Here is a 22,351-nt window from a genome sequence, read left to right as displayed (position 1 = left end):
TTTTGTCAATTGTCTCAATGTTGTTTTTTATAACATTTTTTTTTTCCCAGGAAAGCATTCGGTCCAGGATTGCATATTGCATTTGGTTGTCACATCTCCTTGAATTTGAAATAGTTCACCAGCCTTTCTTCGTCTTTGTTGACATTAATATTTTTGAAGAATATGGGCTAGTTATTTATAGTAGAATGCCTCAATTTGAATTTGTGTGAGTCATCCCTTTTTAACTGAGTTTCCTCAGGAGAACTAAGCCCTGGAGCATACATTGTATAGAATGAATTAACCTCTCTCCTACGCATCTAGGATGAAAAATTGAGAAAACAGTCACTCAAGTCATTTTCTGTAAGGCTTACATTTGTCACGAAACACTGGGCGAGAACGTTTCATGGTTTCTTCTAAATTTAGTTCAGATTATACATCACAGACCAGACTACTGAATAAGGGGCATTGCATCCTTCTCAAAATATCACATCTGGGCCAGGCATGGTGGCTTGTGCTTGTAATCCGAGCGGTTTGGGAGGCTGAATTTGGCAGGAGAATTGCTTCAGCCCAAGAGTTCGAGACAAGCCTGGGCAAGTGAGACCTCATCTCTATGAAAAAGTTAAAAAATAAAGTGGGATGATTGCTTGAGCCTGGAAGGTCAAGGCTGCAATGAGCCGTGGTTACTCCACTGCACTTCTGCCTGGGGGATGGGAGTGAGACTCTGTCTCAAAAAAATCACATCTGGTGGCACAAAACGTAATTTGTTCCTCATTGATGTTAATTTTGATCATGCAATCGAGTGTTTTCTAGTTTCTCCACAATATAGTTACTGCTTTCCCCTTTGCGACTAATACATAGACTTGAGAGAAACTTTTTGAGTTCATACAATTATTCAGTTTCCCCTCAAACTTTCCTTTTTTCTAGTCATTCATGAAGGATCCACATTCATTAATAATTGCCCAAACCAGTGATTACCGTGATGGTTGCAAAATGGCAAAATATGAAGAAATTACATGCAATACAGCACAGAAAGACAGTGATGTAGAAAATAGAAAATATCTGGAAGGTAGCATGTGATCTATCATGTATCCAGTCAGAATTCCTGAAGGAGAGAATAGGGAGGAGGAAGGAAAGGTAATACTAGGAGAGAGAATGGCTAAGAGTATTTCAAAATGCATGAAAGACACTTGTCTCAGATTTAGGAAGTCTAAGAATATCAACTAAGACAAATAAAGAGATATCCACAGCCAGACACATCATAGTTAAATTACAAACTTCAAACAGAAAGAGAGCATCTTAACAAGAGCCAGATAGGAAAGATACGTGTCAGCACCAATTCCAGGCCTATGGAGGCTCTAGAGGTAAATGCTATTCTGCTTTTTGAGATAATAAATTCTTTGCTTTCAAAAATGTACTTATAGTTTTATTATGTACATTAGTTTCCCAGGATTGTCTTAACAAATACCAGAAACAAAATAATTTTATTTTCTCATAATTTTGGGTCTGAAATTTAGGTGTTGGCCGAACCATGATATATCTGAAGCATCTAAGGATGCTTTTCTTGACTTGTGGCACTTCTTGACTTCTGGCAGCATAACTCCAATCCCTGCTTTCATCATAACCTGTTCATCTTTCTTTTTTTTTTTTTTTTTTTTTCTCCTGGAGACGGAGTCTCGCTCTGTCGCCCAGGCTGGAGTGCAGTGGCCGGATCTCGGCTCACTGAAAGCTCCGTCTCCTGGGTTCACGCCATTCTCCTGCCTCAGCCTCCCGAGTAGCTGGGACTACAGGCGCCCGCCACCTCGCCCGGCTAGTTTTTTGTATTTTTTAGTAGAGACGGGGTTTCACCGTGTTAGCCAGGATGGTCTGGATCTCCTGACCTCGTGATCCGCCCGTCTCGGCCTCCCAAAGTGCTGGGATTACAGGCTTGAGCCACTGCGCCCGGCCATAACCTGTTCATCTTTCTTATGTGTTTGTCTTTTCCTTTTCTAATAAAGACATAAGTTGTATGGGATTACAGTCCACCCTGATGACCTCGTCTTAACTTGATTACATCTGCAAATGCCCCATTTCCAAATAAGGTTGCATTCACAGATGCTGCAACACATATGTTAGGGGAGCAAAATTCAACTCATAAGCACTATCATCATCCTAAGCACTATAGTCTGGTTTTGCCTATTTTTGAACTTTTGATTTCACATAAATAGAATCATATTTTGGACTTGTATTCTTTTGGACTTGTTTTATGTCAATATTAGGTTTTGTGATCTATTCACATGGTAGTGTGGGGTTCAGTTGTATTCATTTTCATTGTGTTGTAGTATAGTTGTATCACTATGCCACAACTTATTTAGTCATCAATATTTGATAAGATTTGGGTTGTTTTACAGTTTTTTACTCTTACAGTCAATGTTGCTAAGAATATTCTGTACCACTATGCTGGTGCACATATACAAGAATTTCTTTAAAAGATGTATGTAGAAGAAAAACTGCTGGGGCATAGAGTTTGCATACCTTTAACTTTACTAAAATGCTAAACTAACTTTCAAACTTTTGTACACAATTCACAGACCGTCAGCGATGTGTAGAATTTCCTTTGTTTCACATCTTTGCCAACCTTTGATATTGTCAGAATTTTTATTTTCGTCAATTTGATGGGTACTCAAAGCTACTTCATACTGGTTTTAATTTGCATTTCCTTGATGACTACTGACCGTTAATATTTTGTCATATGTTTATTGATCATTTGGAGTTTCCACTTTGTGAAGTTCTAGACTTTTTCCCATTTTAAAAATTTGTATTTCATTTTTTTCTTACTAATTTTTAGGAGTTCCTTATGTTTTCTGAATAGAAGTACTTTTTAGTTAGTTACATGTGTTGCAAATATCTTATCCTACTCTGTAGCTTGTATTTTCACTTTTATAGTGGCAGATGATGAACTTAAGTTTTTAATTTTAACGTAGTCTTACTTATTAATACTCAAAAAATACTTAGTTCTCTTTGTGTCTTGGTTATGAAAACTTTCCCCATTCCAAAAATCATGAAGGCATTCTCCTCACTTCTTAGAGCTTTTTAGTTTGTCATTTATGATTGAGTCTTTATTACTCCTGCAGCTGGTGTTTGTGTTTGGTACAAGATAGAGATGCAATTTTACTTTTTTCCATGGTACTCAGTGGGCTCACCACCAAATATCTGTAGAGTGTGTTTTCAAATATCTGTAGAGTGTGTTTGGGCTCTGTTCTGTTAATCAATCTACTTATCCTTTCCTACACCAATACTTAACATTGCTTTAACTACAGTCATTTTGTAATAAATAAGTCCTGCTATTGGGTAAAGCAAATCTTTCCTCTTTTATAAAGTGTTTGGCTATTCTTGATCCTATATATTTTTTCATTAATTTTAGAATTAGCTTGTCAAGATTCACAAAAAATAAATTGAGATCATATATATATACGTGTGTGTGTGTGTGTGTGTGTGTGTGTATATATATATATATATATTTTTTTTTTTTTTTTTTTTTTTTTTAGACAGAGACTTACTCTGTTGCCCAGGCTGAAGTGCAGTGGCATGATCTTAGCTCACTGCAACTCTGCCTCCTAGGTTCAAGTGATTCTCCTGCCTCAGCCTCCCAAGTAGCTGGGATTACAGGTGTGTACCACCATGCCTGGCTAAGTTTTGTATTTTTAGTGGAGACAGGGTTTCGCCATGTTGGCCAGGCTGGTCTTGAACTCCTGACCTCAGGTGATCTGCCCACCTTGGCCTCTGAAAGTGCTGGGATTGCAGGTGTGAGCTGCTGCATCCCGCAGAGATTCTATATATTTTTACATTAATCTTAAAATTAACTTGTCAAGATTCACAAAAACAAGTTGAGAGTATTGGCTTTTAATTGAGTCTAAATTAAATTAATTGGAGAACATCTACATATTTAAATATTGAGTGTTCTGCTTAATGAGATGATATTATCTTTTCATTTATTTAGGACTTATAACCATTAATAAAATAAGTTATGTATAATAAATTATTATATCCATTAATAAAATTGTATAGTTTTCTCCAGCAATGTCTCAAAAATTCTTTGTAAGATTTGTTTTTAGGTATTCTGTATGCTTAATGCTATTATAAATAATTTTTTTTTTTTTTGAGACGGAATCTCGCTCTGTTGCCCAGACTGGAGTGCAGTGGTGCGATCTTGGCTCACTGCATCTCTGTCTCCTGGGTTCACGCCATTCTCCTGCCTCAGCCTCCCGAGTAGCTGGGACTACAGGTGCCCACCACCACACCTGGCTAATTTTTTTGTCTTTTTTAGTAGAGACGGGGTTTCACCATGTTAGCCAAGATGGTCTCGATCTCCTGACCTCGTGGTCCGCCCGCCTCAGCCTCCCAAAGTGCTGGGATTACAGGCATGAGCCACTGCTCCCGGCCAATAACTATTTGTTCAAGGTATATAGAAATATAGCCATTTATTTCTGTAAACTGATTTTATTTCCAGTAATTCTACTAAACTCTCCTACTTATTTTAAAATTATCTGTAGATAGTTTTAGAATTTTTACATCACAATTATATCACGTCTAGGTATCAAGTTTAGTTTCTTCCTTCCAGAACATTAACGCTTTTTTGTGCTTTATTATGCTAGCTAAAATCCTCATACAATGTGGAATTGTAGTGGTGACAGTGGGTAACTTAGTCCATTTGTGTTGCTATACAGGAATATCTGATGCTGGATAATTTATAAATAAAAGAGATTTATTTGGCTTATGGTTTTTCAGACTGTACAAGAAGCATGGTATCAGCATTTGTTTGTGGTGAGGGTCTCAGGAAGCTTCCACTCATGGAAGGCAAAGGGGAGTGGGGATCTCATGGTCAAAGAGGAATAAAGAGAGAGGGAAGGGAGGTGCTTGGCTCTTTTTAACAATCAGTTATGGTGGTAATGAATAGTGACAACTTACCCCTTCGAGAATGACATCAAGCCATTAATGAGGAATCTGCTCCCGGAATCCAAATACCCTCCACCAGGCCCCACCTCTAACATTCGAGGCCAAATTTCAACATGAGATCTGATGAGATGTCAAACATCCAAACTACATCAGTAGTCATATTTCTTTTGTTCTTGATTTCAAAGAGAAAGCTTTCAAGAGTTTTATTATGCATAATTTTGCAGCAGCTTTTTGTTTATTTATTTGTAAACATCCATTCCTAGGTGTATTAGTTAGGGTTCTCTAGAGGGACAGGACTAATAGGATAAATTCATATATGAAAGGGAGTTTAGCTGGGTGCGGTGGCTCACGTGTAATCCCAGCACTTTGAGAGGCTGAGGCGGGTGGATCACAAGGTCAGGAGATCGAGACTATCCTGGCTAACATGGTGAAACCCCGTCTCTACTAAAAATACAAAAAATTAGCCAGGCGTGGTGGTGGGCACCTGTAGTCCCAGCTTCTCGGGAGGCTGAGGCAGGAGAATGGCGTGAACCCAGGAGGCGGACCTTGCAGTGAGCGGAGATCAAGGCACTGCACTCCAGCCTGGGTGACAGAGCGAGACTCTGGCTAAAAAAAAAACAAAAAACAAACAAACAAACAAAAAAGATAGGGAGTTTATTAAGGAGTATCGACTCACATGATCACAAGGTGAAGTCCCACAATAGGCTGTCTGCAAGCTGAGGAGCAGTCTGAGTCCAAAAAACTCAAAAGTAGGGAAGCTGACAGTGCAGTGTTTGGTCTGTTACCATAGGCCTGAGGGCTCCTGGCAAACCACTGGTGTAGGTCCAAAAACTGAAGAACTTGGAGTCTGATGTTTGAGGGCAGAAAGCATCCAGATTGGGAGAAAGATGGATGCCAGAAGACTTAGCCAGTCTAGTCCTTCCACGTTCCTCTGCCTGCTTTTATCCTAGCAGTACTGGCAACTGTGCCCACCCAGATTGAGGGTGGGTCCGCCTCTCCCAGTCCACTGATTCAAATGTTAATCTCCTTTGGAAACACCCTCATAGACACTCCCAGAAACAATAGTTTGCATCCTTCAATCCAATCAAGTTGACACTCAGTATTAACCATCACACTAGGTTAAAGAGATTCTGTTCTATTCTTAGTCAGCATGAGTATTATCATGCCTGAATGTTAGATTTTCCGAAGAGCCTTTTTTCTTCACTTAGGTAGAAGATCAAATGCTTTTTCTCTTTTAATCTGCTAATAGGGTGAATTATATTAATTGATTTCTTAAGTTAAAACAATCTTGCATTTTTGGAATTAAAGCCAACTTAGATATAATATGTTTTTCATATATTAATGGATATAGTTTGCTAATATTTAAGTTATGGCTTTTATATCTATTTTATGTTATATAAGATGTCATTATTTTATATGTCACTGTGAAAGAACAAAAATACTATCAATGAAACTATGACACAATACTTTTTCACCTTGATTTTTAATTTTATGTTTATGGAAATAATTTTTGACTTATTTCAAGATAGGTTTTATTACATATCACTCTTATACACAGAAAAATATGTAAGTAAGGAAAATTGGTTGAGATATTCCTAAAACATCTTCACAGCACCCATCATAACTATATTACATTAAATTTAAAATTACACCTTAGTCTAGGTCAACTGCTGTATTTCAACAAATTGAAGGCTCCACCAATTGCCTCAGGTGAAGACATACTCCTCTAATGGGAATTTGCTGTAGCATCTGTCATTGTGAAGACTAAAATTATTTTCTCAAATTCTTATTTTATTTTATTTTATTTTATTTTATTTTATTTTATTGAGACAGAGTCTTGCCCTGTCGCCCAGGCTGGAGTGCAATGGCGCAATCTCAGCTCACTGCAACCTCCGCCTCCTGAGTTCAAGTGATTCTCCTGCCTCAACCTCCTGAGTAGCTGGTGGTGCACACCACCACACCCGGCTAATTTTTTGTATCTTTAGTAGAGAGGGGGTTCACCATGTTGGCAAGGCTGGGCTCAAACTCCTGACCTCATGATCTGCCTGCCTCAGCCTCCCAAAGTGCTGGGATTACAGGTGTGAGCCAACGTGCCTGGCCCTCAAATTCTTAATGTACACATATTTTTAGAATCTTATTTTAGATTCTCTCTTGTTCTATGTATGAATGTGTGTATTTCTTTTTCAAACTTTAACTTACCTCTAACAATTGTTGGGGAGAGGTGGTATGGGCTCTAGAGTGAGTGAGATATTCCGGGAATGGTGGCTCATCATAACTTCAGAGAGTTTCCATCTATACTGGGCACTAACCTGTCTTGCAGGACTAAAGAGGCTTCATACTTATTGCTTTGGTTTGGGACCTAAGTCCTCTGCTGCTCAGCATTAGGTAAATGGGCTGCTCAGCATTAGATAAACTGTCTGCGCTTTCTGTGGATTCCCCAAAATCACCTTGCTCTTTTCTACAGACCTCCTCCAGCTCCCCATGTATGCTACCTTTGACCTGAAGTACCTTTCAAGCTACTTCTGCACATCTATTAATTTGGAGCTCTGATTTCCTCCTTCAGTAAGCTCCCTTGCCTCCTATATTTCAGAGATTTTTATACGCTTTTGAGACTGACACAATTCTAGGCTTTTGTGGATTTATTAATAGTATTTTTCTATTTATAGAAATCTGGGTGGGATGTGGAGTTAGAATGTACATTCATGTTTTAGTACTTCTAACAGCATTCAACAATGTTTATGTCAGGGTAATTTTAAATTTATATTTGGTGTATTTTTAAACTTTTCTATAATATATTTACATTAATTAATTATATTTTTAACTATAAAAGTAAATAAAGTATTCTTGTATAAAATCAAAAATGAACCTTTCTCTTTTGACCCCTACTTGCAATCCCACTTCTCAGAGTTAACCACTGTGTAGATGATAATTTCACAATCATGGTACTATTGACATATAAGCCAGATAATTCTTTGTTATGGGGAGCTGTCCTATCCATTGTGAGATGTTTAGCATCATCCCTGACCCCACACCAACTAGATATTATTAGCAACTGCCAAGTTGTGACAAACAAACATATCTTCAGACATCATCAGGTGTCCCTGGGGGGCAAGATGATCTGTGGTTGGAAACTACTGGTCTAGATTTATTTCTATGAACTTGTAAACAAACAAACATGTACATAGAATAAAAGTTAAATAGGAAAATAACTCATTATACTGAAATAGTACATAATAAAACCTGCTGGCTTATGAGACTTTAAAGTCAGCATTTCCAAAAGTATAGTCTTTGAACACTAGCTTGATGCCAAAGTGTTACATAAAAAAACAATGTGGTCAGGTAAACTTGGGTAACACTGAGTTAACAAAATTAAGCCGTGTTCTTTCTTATATGACTACTCTGAAACTTTAACTTTCTACCTTGCCTTGTGAATCTCCAGAAGGGAGATATAGTTGTACTGTTTCCCAAGTTTATATGGCTACAGAATCTTTATTTCATGGAGCATTTCATAGGACTAATGTTTTGTGGAAATCCATTGGGCACTGGGAGACTACACTGATCCTTTAAATGTAAGAAAGTCCATGGCAGTTTTTAACCAAATATAAAGTTGAAACAATAAACCACCACCAACAAAAACCAGAACTATGTAAAGCAGGTTTTAAAACAAATATAAAGCTGAAACAATAAAAAACAACACAGAAGGATTTTGTGTTCCCAGTATTCTTCTATCTCCCTACTCTGTCCTAACCACACTAAGGAAAATCAAACCATATGGTTTAACAGATGAATGAGACAGAAGCAAACAGACTGGCAGGCCCACTTGTCATACAGAAGGTATATGACTGTTTTACTGGTGGGCCAGTTATTTAAGGAATGCCACAGGCTGTTGCCAAAGGATTAAAGGATACTAATAACATTTTAGAAGAGGCTTATCTCATGAGAGGCCATAATAGTTCATACTTCCCCCTCCTCAAGATTCCAGGCCACCTATCTTTTTCTCTGTCTTTGTTTGGAAGAGGTGGATAAAGTTACTATTAACATCTTCATCAAAATTATAATGGTGCAAATGGTAATTTTATAACCTTCATTGTCTTTCCAATCATTCAATGGAATTTTTTAAATATTAAAAGAAGAATCTTTATTAGAGAAAGACAAATAAATAAAAATCTTTTATAATATTTCCATCAGAATTGTAGCCACTGTTCATTTGTGGTAGCTCTGAGGCATTTGTTGTTGTTGTTGCTAGACCAGACTCAGACTGGACTACAGGGAGTGGGGGAGAGGTGCATTGCAAATAGACGCTATGTATTCATATGAGGGTAGCCTGAGGTCAGTGGGTGTTCTGCAGTATGAAAGGAAGTAGGGATATAAATAAGCACATTTATGTCTTCCTGTCCTTTCCTTTCCTCATGAAGGAAATAAAAAGATGAAAGTAGGCTGAAAAAAACCCCAAAAGCTGAAGATATAAGATGTACAGGGGAATATTCTTGGTATTGCTGCATAATTTCCAAGCTGATTATTCAATGTTTAGAATTATGAGAAATAGAAACCAATGGAAAAGAGGCAAATATATAAATTCACATGTTTCATTCCGTGGAAGGAGGCCAGGAAGAGTGAAGTCAGTTTCATTTTTATCTAAATAATCTCAATTTCCATTTTCTAAAGAAAAGCAGCATTATGAGAAGAGGAGCCTGTGTTACACATATTTATTCTTATATATATTGTCACCAGAGGGCACTAGTAAATGTTTATGAAAGCAAAAACTCCAAAATTTACGGGAGATAGAGTGCAAAGCTGTAAGTATAAATCCTAGTTGTCTATTAGCCACTCTATACTTTTTATTTTTGTATCTATAAATTGAAATACTTACAACTATCCCTAAATGGAGGTCTACAAACTGAAAATGTTGTAACTACTCTAAATGAAGGATTCAATTTTCTAATCAAAACTATGTTTTAAATTCAGAGTAATCAAAAAAAGGAGCCAACTAGACACAGCCAGGAAGAGCTTCCCCCACTGGGGGACCAGACCAGCAAGAAAACTGGCACACTCCAAGCAGGTTATTGAAAGGAAGGCATTGAATGTGGACAGAGGATGATGCGGATGGTAGACTGAAGGATGAAGAAGCTGGGAACCCTGCATTGGGTTGCTGAGCACTAGATCTCGTTTCTGATCCCGAGTAGCTCCTGGGGAAAATGTGAGTTAAATAGGTATGGAGTTGGCCCATTCTTACCAAAGACCTCTGGAATCCTAGCTGCAGGAGACTTTATGGCCCCGTGGACATTTGAGCTGGCAGGGAGAGCTGCTTGGAGAGTTGGCAGGAACAGGAGTCCAGCCTGCATGGAGCTCACATAGTTTGGCTCAGGAATAGCTGCAGTAGAGCATGGACAGGGACACCCATCCCCCAAGGCTTGCCATGCTCCTTCAGGTAGCTTTGGCCTTTGTTGATTGTTGGACCTGGACAGAACAGGTCTATCTTGCCACATGGGACAGAGCCAGTCTGATTTGGGTGTCCCTTGTCTGCTGGTCTCTCTCAGGGTTCATGCAAGGCTGCACTCACTTACAGCACAGCCTCAGATGCCTAACTGGGGTGCTTCTCAGTGGCCACCACCATAGCTTGTTTGCTGGTAGACACTGCCTAACCATGAGAGAGCTTTTGCAGATGGACCCAGCCAGTGCGCATCTGCTTGCAGCCTTCCCCCAACACTTTGCTGGTGTATGCACATGTGTGTGTGAACTGCACTGCTGCTGTCCTACAACTAGCACATGCATGTGCACAGTCCACCACCCTGCTGCTGCTCTGCTGTTGTCTGCATGTGCTTTGACCTTATTGCCATCCCCCGATAATGAAGTGCTTTTGCAGGCACCCCCCACATCAGAGTGGTGTTGCCAGCAGCAACATCTCAGATCTTTTAGCACAGAAGGTACTCAACCTCAAGGAGCCAGGAAAAAAAGCTGTGGGCCTGGTCTCAGCCCCTAGGGTTGGAGCACACAGCCTACGAATGCTGAGCTGAGCCTTGGCCCACTGAAATTATTAAGAAAAAAAGTCAGTGAACTAAACCCAACTGATACCACAGTCAAACCCTCAAAGGCATCAAAGGATATAAGAGCAAAAAGCCCCACTGGAAGAATGTCAACTTCAAAGATTAAGGAAACATCAGCTCACACAGATGAGAGGGAACCAGCACAAGATCTCTGGAAACTAAAAAAGCCAGTGTCTTCTTACCTCCAAATGACTGCACTAGCTTCCCAGCAATGGTTCTTAACCAGAATTAAATGGCTGAAATGACAGACATAGAATTCAAAATCTGGATGGCAATGAAGATCGTCGAAATTCAGGAGAAAATTGAAACCCAATCTAAGGAATCTAAGAAATACAGTAAAAGGATTCAAGAGCTGAAAGACAAAATAGCCATTTTAGGAAATAATCAAATTGATTTGATAGAGCTGAAAAACTCACTACAATAATTTCTTAATACAATTAGAAGTATTAGTTGGTGCAAAAGTAATTGCAGTTTTTGTCATTACTTTTATATGGCAAAAACCACAATTACTTTTGCACCAACCTAATACTAACAGCAGAATAGACTAAGCTGAGGGAAGAATCCCATAGCCTGAATACCAGTTCTTTGAATCAACTCAGTCATTTAAAAACACAGAAAAAATAATTTTAAGAAATGACCACAATCTCTGAGAAATATGAGATTTTGTAAAGAGACCAAACATATGACTTATTGGCATCCCTGAAAGAGAAGGAGAGAGAGCAAGCAATTTGGAAAACATACTTAAGAATATTAACCATGAAAATTTCCCCAGCCTTGCTAGATATGTTGACATTCAAATTCAGGAAATTCAGAGAACCCATCAAGATACTATCCAAGATGACGATCCCCAAGGAAATGGTCATCAGATTCTACAAGGTCAAAGTAAAAGGAAAAATATTAAAGGCAGCTAGAGAGAGGGGGCAGATCACCTTCAAAGAGAATCCCATCAGACTAACAGCAGACTTTTAGCAGAAACTCTACAAGCCATAAAAGATTGGGGATGTATATTTAGCATCCTTAAGGATAATCAATTCCAACCAAGAATTTCATATCCAGCCAAACTAAGGAGAAATAAAATAATTTTCAGACAAGCAAATGCTAAGGGAATTCATCACCCCTAAACTTGCTTTATAAGAGGTTCTTAAAGGAATGCTAAACATGGAAACAAAAAGACCATTACTGCCAGCACAAAAAGAAACTTAAGTACATAGACCATTGACACTATAAAGCAACTATAATCAAGTCTACATAGAAACCAAAACCAACATAATAGGATCAAATCCACATCATGTCAATATTAACCTTAATTGTAAACAGGACAAATGTCCCACTTAAAAGGCACAGAGTGGCAAGTTGGATGAAGCAGCACGGACCAACTGTATGCTGTCTTCAAGAGACCCATCTCACATGCAATGACACCCATAGGCTCAAAGTAAAGAGATGGAGGAAGATCTATCAAGCAAATGAAAACAGAAAAGATCAGGAGTTGCTATTTTTATTTCAGACAAATAGACTTTAAACCAATAATAATAAAAAAGGACAAAGAAGGGCATAGCATAATGATAAAAGTTTCAACTCAACAAGAAGACTTAACTATCTTAAGTATATATGCATCCAACACTGGAGCATCCAGATTCATAAATCAAGTTCTTAGAGACCTATGAAGAGATTTAGATAACCACACAATAATAGTAGGAGACTTAATCACCTCAGTGACAGTATTAGATAAGTGAGGCAGAAAATTATCAAAGACATTTGAGATCTAAAACAGATATATTAGGACCTAAACTCATCTGTTGTAAACAGAGTTAAGAGGAAAGTTTACAGCACTAATCACCTAATCACCCACATCAAAAAAGGAAGATCCCAAATTAACAACCTAGCATCACCTAGAGGAACTAGAAAAACAAGAGCAAACCGATCCCAAAGCTAGGAGGAGAAAAGAAATAACCAAAATCAGAGCTGAACTGAATGAAATGGAGACATAAAAATCCATACAAAGACCAATGAAACCAACAGTTGGTTCTTGAAAGCATAAGATTGATAGACTACTAGCTAGAATAATGAAAAACAGGTAAGATCCAAATAAATGCAATCAGAAATGACAAAGGGGACATTACCACTGACCCTATAGAAGCAAAAAAACCCTTGGAAACTATTAGGAACACCTCTATGCACATAAACTAGAAAACCTAGAAGAAATGAATAAATTCCTAGAAATGTACAGCCTCCTAAGATTGAACCAAGAAGAAATTGAAACCCTGGACAGATCAATAAGGCATTATGAAATTGAATCAGTAATAAAAATCCTACCAACCAGAAAAGGTCCTAGACTAGAAGGATTCACAGCTGAATTCTACCAGACATAGAAAGAAGAGCTGGTACCAATTCAGCTGAAACTATTCCAAATAATTGAGGAGGAGGGTTCCCTCCCTAACGCATTCTATTAGGCCAGCATCATGCTGATACCAAAGCCTGGTAGAGACACAGCAAAAAAAGAAAACTTTAGGCCAGTATTCCTGATAAACATAGATGCAGACATTCTCAACAAAATACTAGTAAACCAAGTCCAGCAGCACATCAAAAAGCTAGTCCACCATGATCAAGCAGGCTTTATTCCTGGAATGCAAGGTTGGTTTAACATACCCAAATCAATAAATGTGATTAATCACATAAACAGAACTAAAAACAAAAAAAAGATCATCTTAGTAAATGCAGAAATGGCTTTTGATAAAATTCAATATTCTTTCATGTTAAAAATCCTCAATAACTAGGTATACCTCAAAATGAGCCATCTATGACCAACCCACAACTGACATCATACTGAATGGGCAAAATCTAGAAACATTCTCTTTGAGAACTGGAACAAGGCAGAGATGCCCACTTTCACTATTCTTATTCAGCATAGTACCAGATTCCTAGCCAGAGCAATCAGGCAAGAAAAAGAAATAAAAGGCATCCAAACAGGAAGAGAGAAAGCCAAACTATTTTTGTTTACAGGTGATATGATTCTATACCTAGAAAACACCATAGCCTCTGCCCTAAGGCTCCTAAGGTCTGACAAACAACTTCAGCAAAGTTTCAAGATACAAAGTCATGATACAAAAATCTGTAGCATTTCTATACATGAATAACATCCCAACTGAGTGCCAAGTAAAGAACACAATCCTATTAACAATGGCCACAAAAAGAATAAAATACTTAGAAATATAGCTAGCCAGAGAAGTGAAGTATCTCTACAATGAGAATTACTAAACACTGCTGAAAGAAATCAGAGACAACACAAACAAATAAAAAAAATTCCATATCATGGACAGGAAGATTCAATATTGTTAAAATGGTTATACTTCCTGATATAGTTTGGCTGTGTCCCCGCCCAAATCTCATCTTGAATTGTAGCTTGCTTAATTCCCATGTGTTGCGGGAGGAACCCAGTGAGAGATAATTAAATCATGGGGGCAGTTTCTCTCAGACTGTTCTCATGGTAGTGAATAAGTCTCATGAGATCTGATGGTTTTATAAGGGATTTCCCCTTTCACATGGCTCTCATTCACTCTTGCCTGTTGTGTGTGAGATATGCCTTTTGCTTTCCACTGGGATTATAAGGCCTCCCCAGCCACATGGAACTGTGAGTCCATTGAACCTCTTTTTCTTTGTAAATTACCCAGTCTCAGGTATGTCTTTATCAGCAGCATGAAAATGAACTGATACAGTAAATTGGTACCAGGAGTGGAGTGCTGCTGTAAAGATACCTGAAAATGTGAGAGTGACTTTGGAACTGGGTAACAGGGAGAGGTTGGAACAGTGTAAGGGGCTCAGAAGAAGACAAGAAAATGTGGGAAAGTTTGGAACTCCCTAGAGACTTGTTGAATGGCTTTGACCAAAATGCTGATAATGACATGGACAATGAAAGCCAGGCTGAGATAGTCTCAGATGGTGATGAGGAACTTGTTGGGAACTGGAGTAAAGGTGACTCTTGCTATGTTTTAGCAGTGACCTTTTGCACCTGCCTTAGAGATTTGTGAAACTTTGAACTTAAGGGAGATGATTTAGGGTATCTGGTGGAAGAAATTTCTAAGCAGTAAAACATTCAAGAGGTGATTTGAGTGCTGTGAAAAGCATTCAGTTTTAAAAGGGAAACAGATCATACAAGTTTGGAAAATTTGTAGCCTGATGATGTGGAGGAAAAGAAAAACCCATTTTCTGAGGAGAAATTCAAGCCAGCTATAGAAATTTGCATAGGTAACGAGGAGCCAAATGTCAATCACCAAGACAATGGGGAAAATGTCTCCAGGGCATGTCATAGGGCATTCATGGTCTGCCCTATCATCATAGGCCTGGAGGCCTAGGAGGATAAAATGGTTTCCTTGGCCAAGCCGAGGGCCCCCCCGGTATGTGCAGCCTAGGGACTTCATGCCCTGCATCCCAGCCACTCTAGCCATGCCTAAAAGGGGCCAAGGTACAGCTCGGTCTGTGGCTTCAGAGGACGCAAGCCCCAAGTCTTGGCAGCTTCCATGTGGTGTTGAGCCTGTGGGTGCACAGAGGTCGAGAATTGAGATTTGGGAATCTCTGCCTAGATTTCAGAGGATGTATAGAAATGCTTGGATGTCCAGGCAGAAGTTTGCTGCAGGGGCGGGGCCCTCATGGAGAACCTCTGCTAGGGCAATGCAGAAAGGAAATGTGAGCTTGAAGCCCCCACACAGAGTCCCCACTAGGGTACTGGCTAGCAGAGCTGTGAGAAGAGGGCCACCATCCTCCAGACTCCAGAATGGTAGATCCACTGACAGCTTGCATCATGCACCTGGAAAAGCCACTGACACTCGACATCAGCCCATAAAAGCAACTGTACCCTGCAAAGCCACAGGGGCAGAGCTGCCCAAGACCATGGGAACCCATCTCTTATATCTGCATGACCCAGATGTGAGACATGGAGTCAAAGGAGATCATTCTGGACTTTAAGATTTTATTGCCCCACTGAATTTCAGACTGCATGAGGCCTTTAACCCCTTTGTTTTGGCCAATTTCTCCCATTTGGAATGAGTGTATTTATTCAATGCCTGTACCCCCATTTTATCTAGGAAGTAACTGAACTTGCTTTTGGTTTTATAGGCTCACAGGTGGAAGGGACTTGCCTTGTTTCAGATGAGACTTTGGACTGTGGACTTTTGAGTTAATACTGAAATGAGTTAAGGCTTTGGGGGACTGTTGGGAAGGCATGATGGGCTTTGAAATGTGAGGGCATGAGATTTAGGAGGGGCCAGCAGTGGAATGATATGGTTTAGTTGTGTACCCACCCAAATCTCATCTTGAATTGTAGCTCCCATAATTCCCATGTGTTGTGGGAGGGACTCAGTGATAGATAATTGAATCGTGGGGGCAGTTTTTTCCATACTGTTCTTGTGGTAGTGAATAAGTCTCAAAAGATCTAACAGTTTTATAACTGGTTTCCCCCTTTGCTTGGCTCTCATTTTCTCTTGCTGCTGCCATGTAAGACTTACCTTTGGCCTTCTCCCATAATTGTGAGGCCTCTCTAGCCATGTAGAACTCTGAGTCCATTAAACCTCTTTTTCTTTATAAATTACTCAGTCTCAGATATGTCTTTATCAGTAGAATGAAAATAGACTAATACATTGTCCAAAGCAATGTACAGTTCAATGCTATTCCTGTTAGACTACCAATGACATTTTTTACAGAATTAGAAAAAACTATTCCAAAATACACATAGAACCAAAAAAGAGCCTGAATAGCCAAAGCAATTCCAAGGAAAAAAAAAAAAAAAAACCACGAAAAACCAAAAAACAAAACTAAAACCAAAGGCATCACACTCCCTGATATCAAAGTATACTATAAAGCTACAGTAATCAGAACAGCATGGTAATGGTACAAAAACAGAGGCGTAGACCAAAGAAACAAGTGTGAGGACCCGGAAATAAAGCTATGTACCTACAATGATCTGATCTTCGACAGAAGTGACAACAATAAGCAATGGAGAAAGGAGTTCCTGGTCAATAAATGCTGGGATAACAGGCTAGCCATATGCAGAAGATAAAAATGGGACACCTTCCTTACGTTATATATAAAAATTAACTCAAGATGGATTAAAGACTTAAATGTAAAACATAAAGCTGCGAAAATTCTGGAAGAAAACCTAGGAAATACCATTCTGGACATAGATCCTTGCAAAGATTTCATGATAAAGACTCCAAAAGCAATTGCAACAAAACCAAAAATTGACACGTGGGACCTAATTAAACTAAAGAGTTTTTGTACAGCAAAAGAAACTATTAATAAAATAAACAGATAACCTACAGAATGGGAGAAAATATTTGCAAACTATTCCTCTGACAAAGGTATAATATTCAGAATCCATAAGGAACTTAAACAAATCAACAAGCCAAAAAACAGTCGTGTTAAAAAATGGGGCCAGGCACTGCAGCTCACGCCTGTAATCCCAGCACTTTGGGAGGCCAAGGCAGGCAGATCACAAGGTCAGGAGGTCGAGACCATCCTGACTAACATGGTGAAACCCCGTCTCTACTAAAAATACAAAAAATTAGCCTGGCATGGTGGCATGCGCCTGTAGTCCCAGCTACTTGGGAGGCTGAGGAAGGAGAATGGCATGAACCTGGGAGGCGGAGCTTGCAATGAGCCGAGATTGCACCACTGCACTCCACCCTGGCAGAACGAGACTCCATCTCAAAAAAAAAAAAAAAAATGGGCAAAGGACATGGACAGACACTTCTCAAAAGACATACATGTGGCCAACCATATGAAAAAATGCTCAACATCACTAATCATCAGAGAAATGAAAATCAGAACCACAGTGAGATACCATCTTACACCAGTCAGAATGGCTATTACTAAAAAGTCAAAAAATTACAGATGTTGGTGAGTTTGCAGTGAAATGGGAAAGTTTATACACTACTAGTGAGAATGTAAATTAGTTCCTAGCTACTTTGGAAAACAGTTTGGTGAATTTTCAAAGAGCTCAAAGCAGAATTACCATTTGACCCAACTATCCAATATTTGGGTATATACCCAAAGGAATATAAACTGTTCTACCAAAAAGACACAGGCATGTGCTTATTGCAGCACTATGCACAAAAGCACAGGCATGGAATCCACCTAGATGCCCATCAGTGGGGGACTGGATAAAGAAAATGTGGTACATAAGCACCATGGAATGCTACACAGCCATAAAAAAGAACAAAATCATGTCATTTGCAAGATGCAGCTAGAGGCCATTATTCCTAACAAATTAACACAAGAAGTGTTGTCATCCCTGCTCCTACTCCGGGCTGTGGGGTCAGTGCAGATATTCAGTCATGAAGTCAAGGTAGGGACTTCTCCTGCAACGTGGCCAGCAAGACTGTTTGTGTTGCGAGGGCTGGACTTCCAGGTGATTTTACAACAAGATGCTGCTCTCCACAGGGATGCTTATGTTGTCAGTCACACAAGTCTACACCATCTTGACTGTCCAGCTCTTTGCATTCTTAAACCTACTGCCTGTAGAAGCAGACATTTTAGCATATAACTTTGAAAATACATCTGACATTTGATGACCTTCCTGCAAGATTTGGTTATAGACTTCCAGCTGAAAGTTTAAAGGGTTTTTTGATTAACTCAAAACCAGAGAATGCGTGTAAACCCATAGTGCCTCCACCAGTAAAAGATAATTCATCTGGCACTTTCATTGTGTTAATCAGAAGACTTGATTATAATTTTGATACAAAGATTTTAAATGCACAGAGAGCAGAATACAAAGCAGCCATAGTTCATGATGTTGATTCTGTTGACCTCATTAGCATGGAATCCAACGACATTGAGGTACTAAAGACAACTGACATTCCATCTGTCTTTATTGGTGAATCATCAGCTAATTCTCTGAAAGATGAATTCACATATGAAAAAGGGGGCCACCTTATCTTAATTCCAGAATTTAGTCTTCCCTTGGAATGCTACCTAATTGCCTTCCTTACCATAGTAGGCATCTGTCTCATCTTTATAGTCATTTTCATGTTTTTGGCTATTACAAATAAAGCTGACATGGACATTTGTTTTATGGAAATATGCTTTCATTTCTATTGGATCACAAATTTTTTCCAGGATAGACATAGAGCTAGAAGAAACAGACTTCATAAAGATCAACTTAAGAAACTCCCTATACATAAATTCAAGAAAGGAGATGAGTACGATGTATGTGCCATTTGTTCAGATGAGCAGGAAGAGGGACACAAGCTCAGAATCCTTCCCTGTTCCCATGCTTATCACTGCAAGTGTGTAGACCCTTGACTAACTAAAAACCAAAAAAACCTGTCCAGTGTGCAAGCAAAAAGTTCCTTCTCAAGGCAATTCAGACTCTGACACAGATGGTAGTCAAGAATAAAATGAAGTGACAGAACATACTCCTTTAGTTAGACTTTTAGCTTCTGTCAGTGCCCAGTCATTTGGGGCTTTGTCAGAATCCCGCTCGCATCAGAACATGACCAAATCTGTAGACTATGAGGAAGATGACAATGAAGATACCAACAATAGTGATGAAGAAAACGAAACTAATGAACATAATGTTGTGGTCCAGTTGCAGCCTAATAGTGAATGGGATTACAACATAGCAAATACTGTTTGACTTTCAGAAGATGATTGGTTTATTTCCCTTTAAAATGTTTAGGTATATACTTTAGTTTGATTTTTTTACTCCCTTCAAAGATTTCCATAGAAATAACTTATTTTTTAGTATTCTACAATTTAATAAAATTGCTGAAAAAGGACTTTTGATCTGGTGTTTATCTGCAAGAGTGTACTTCTTCACTGATAATAATAGACTGGTGCTGTAACTCAAGCATCATTTCAGCTCTTCTTTTGGAATGAAAGTATAGCCAAAACAACAACAACAACAAAAAGTCTTCAGTATAGCTTTCAATTAAGACCTAGATCACAGTATTTAAGTGTTTTGCATTTTGTACGTGAGGTCAGTGCTACAGCTACCTAGCATGAAATAACGCAGCTTCTACCTCCATAAAGTTACCTAGAGTTTTTGAGTTGGAATATGTTCTGGCATTTACCCGACCTTCCATCATTAGTGAGAGGCAACAAGGTAATTCAGTGTCTTTCCTCCTATCGGCACATTGAAGCTCAAAGCAGTCTTTTCCTTTTCTGTTCCAGAGTCTTATCCTGACAGGAGCAGTCTATACCAGTGCAGATTTCAACACTTTTTTTTTTTTTTAAAACGTTTTAATTACTATAGTGTTATGTGGAGATTTGATTCAATAACTAAAGTAATGTCTCTGAACTTTACTTACTAAATTTCAGTATCCTTAAGAGTTTTGTGGTATTGTTATCAAAGCAAAAAGAAAATGCTGCATAAAAATACCAAACTTCAGCAACTGTTAACGCTCAGATCATGTAGCTCTTAATAAATGGCATCTTATGCTAATTAGCCCTGCTAAACTATGCACAGAGGAAATTATTCAAGTATTGGATTTGAAAGTGACTTATGTTTAACAGAACTAATGATGTCTTGAAACAATGTATTATGAAAAGCTAAATTGTATTATACATCATTGTAATTATGTAGAAAATGTAGACTAATGTATAATCAAAATACTTACACGGTTTTTATATGGCCTTGTATGAGGGGAGTTTGAATGTTAATAAACGTGTTTTCCACTCTACAATCCAGTTAAAAAAAATTAACGCAAGAACAGAAAACCAAATACTCCATGTTCTCACTTATTAGTGGGACCTAAACATTGAGTGCACATGGACACAAAGAAAGGAACAGTAGACACCAGAGCCTACCTGAGGGTGGAGGATGGGAGGTGGAAGAGAATTGAAAAGCTACCTATTTGGTATTGTGCTCACTACCTGGGTGACAAAGTAATTTGTACACTAGACCAGAGACATGCAACTTACTCATATAACAAACCTGCACATGTATCCTAGAACCTAAAATAAAAGCTGGAAAGAAAAATAAAATCATGTCATTTAGCAATAAGTATACTTAACAAAAACATAAAATTATTTGTTCATGAAGACTACAACACAATGGTCAAAGATTTTTCTATCACATGACCAATGGCCCCTGAAATTCAAGAAGGTACATTCAACAAAATGAACTAATAAAATTTCATGCAAAAACTTTGCTTGTAAAAAACCATAAGCCTCGGATTGTTTTTGGTGAAATGTGCTATCTCTTCAACTGCAAATTCCTAGTATCAGCATTCTAAAGTAATTGAGTTATGAAATTAAATTGGATTAAAAAAGAAATAAGTAAAATAATTCAAATAGCTTTTGATATAATTATTTATAACATAATAATTGTTATGGAAATCTTAATTTAAAAAAGAAGTGTTATTTTTGAGGGTCACTGGTGGTCCCTGTGTTAATCTTATGGTGCCATGTTTCTGGAGCCTCTTACTTATGTTCCTCATCTATCAGCTTTATGGTATATCCAGATTTCTTTGATGTATCCAAAGACAATGTGGCTATTTGGAGAGAAAAAGGTAGAGTGGGGTGAGGTTCAGAGGGTTGAGAATGTAAAGCAATATAATATCCTTTGGACAATAAATATCCAAAGAAAGATTTACCCTCCATCAAAATAAAAAAGGAAAGCGTAGATATAATTGAAGTTATATAACACATGTTTCAAAGGAATATATACCTGTGTGTTTTATAACATACTAGATATATGTTATCTAGTATATATTTATTATGTATTATATATAATTATATAATCTAGTATATATCTTTGTAATCATTTTGTACAAAACTAGAGTTAATAAAAATGTTTATTTTGAAATATTAAAAGTATAGTTTGCCTAAACATTAATTGTAAATTTACTAAAGTTACTGATATGATTTGGCTGTGTCCCCACCCAAATCTCATCTTGAATTCCCATGTGTTGTGGCAGGGACCTGGTGGGAGGTAATTGAATCATGAGGGCAGGTTTTTCCCATGCTGTTCTCATGATAGTAGGTCTCACAAGATCTGATGGTTATTATAAGCGGGAGTTTTCCTGCACAAGCTCTCTCTTTGCCTGCAGCCATCCATGTAAGATGTGACTTGCGACCGGGCGCGGTGGCTCACGCCTGTAATCCCAGCACTTTGGAAGGCCGAGGCGGGCGGATCACAAGGTCAGGAGATTGAGACCATGGTGAAACCCCGTCTCTACTAAAAATAGAAAAAAATTAGCGGGGCGCAGTGGCGGGCGCCTGTAGTCCCAGCTACTCGGGAGGCTGAGGCCGGAGAATGGCGTGAACCCGGGAGGCGGAGCTTGCAGTGAGCCGAGATTGCGCCACTGCACTCCAGCCTGGGCGACAGAGCGAGACTCCGTCTCAAAAAAAAAAAAAAAAAAAAAAAAAAAAAGATGTGACTTGCTTCTCCTCACCTTCTGCCA

At 38.6% G+C, this 22,351-nt stretch overlaps 1 pseudogene; it reads left to right on the top strand.

Moving 5' to 3' along the window:
• The first annotated feature begins 18,239 nt into the window (after positions 1–18,239).
• On the top strand, positions 18,240–19,703 carry LOC710614 (E3 ubiquitin-protein ligase RNF13 pseudogene; annotated as a pseudogene).
• The last annotated feature ends 2,648 nt before the right edge of the window (positions 19,704–22,351 follow it).

Source organism: Macaca mulatta, chromosome 2 (assembly GCF_049350105.2).
Source record: "Macaca mulatta isolate MMU2019108-1 chromosome 2, T2T-MMU8v2.0, whole genome shotgun sequence".
NCBI classification, from domain to species: domain Eukaryota; kingdom Metazoa; phylum Chordata; class Mammalia; order Primates; family Cercopithecidae; genus Macaca; species Macaca mulatta.
Note: the sequence above shows the minus strand (reverse complement) of the source record. Positions and strands in the feature narration are given on the sequence as shown.